General features: G+C 74.9%; 1 protein-coding gene across 1 annotated transcript in view; it reads left to right on the forward strand.

Moving 5' to 3' along the window:
* KEAP1 (kelch-like ECH-associated protein 1) overlaps positions 1–474 on the forward strand; it is an 18,179-nt gene continuing 17,705 nt past the window's right edge. The window contains exon 1 of the mRNA XM_011954848.1: positions 1–154. The gene's annotated coding sequence lies outside the window, so the exon portion shown is untranslated. The remainder of the gene's footprint in view (positions 155–474) is intronic.

Here is a 474-nt window from a genome sequence, read left to right on the forward strand (position 1 = left end):
TCCTTCCCCGCCGCGCCCTCTCCGCCCTCTCCCCGCCTCCTTTTCGGGCGTCCCGAGGCCTCTCCCCAACCGACAACCGAGACCCCGCAGGCCACGCAGCCCTGGCGCCGAGGCCCCCGACGGCGGAGGCGCCCGCGGGTCTCCTACAGCCAAGGTAAGGCAGGAATCGCCTGGACCGGGCCGTGGACCCCCGGGCTTCCCGGAAGCGCAGTGTGCGGGTGGCATCGCCGTACCCGGAGCCCCTGCGCGCCCCGGGCATCCCCACCCTGAGGGACCCCCTACGGAGGCGACCCAGTGGCCAGGTGAGCGCTCCGGCAGCAGCGACGGGGAGGGGTGTCCACCCCATCCCCGGTGCGGGCCAGGACGCGCGGATCTGGAACTCGGGGTTCAGACTCCCCGCGACTCAGACCACGCGGCTGAGCGTGCCCAGGGCCGCATGCCCCCGCCCCGCGGCCATGCTGGGAGCAGTGGTGG

This window comes from Colobus angolensis, unplaced genomic scaffold, assembly GCF_000951035.1.
Source record: "Colobus angolensis palliatus isolate OR3802 unplaced genomic scaffold, Cang.pa_1.0 Scaffold39, whole genome shotgun sequence".
In the NCBI taxonomy this organism is placed as follows: Eukaryota; Metazoa; Chordata; class Mammalia; order Primates; family Cercopithecidae; genus Colobus; species Colobus angolensis.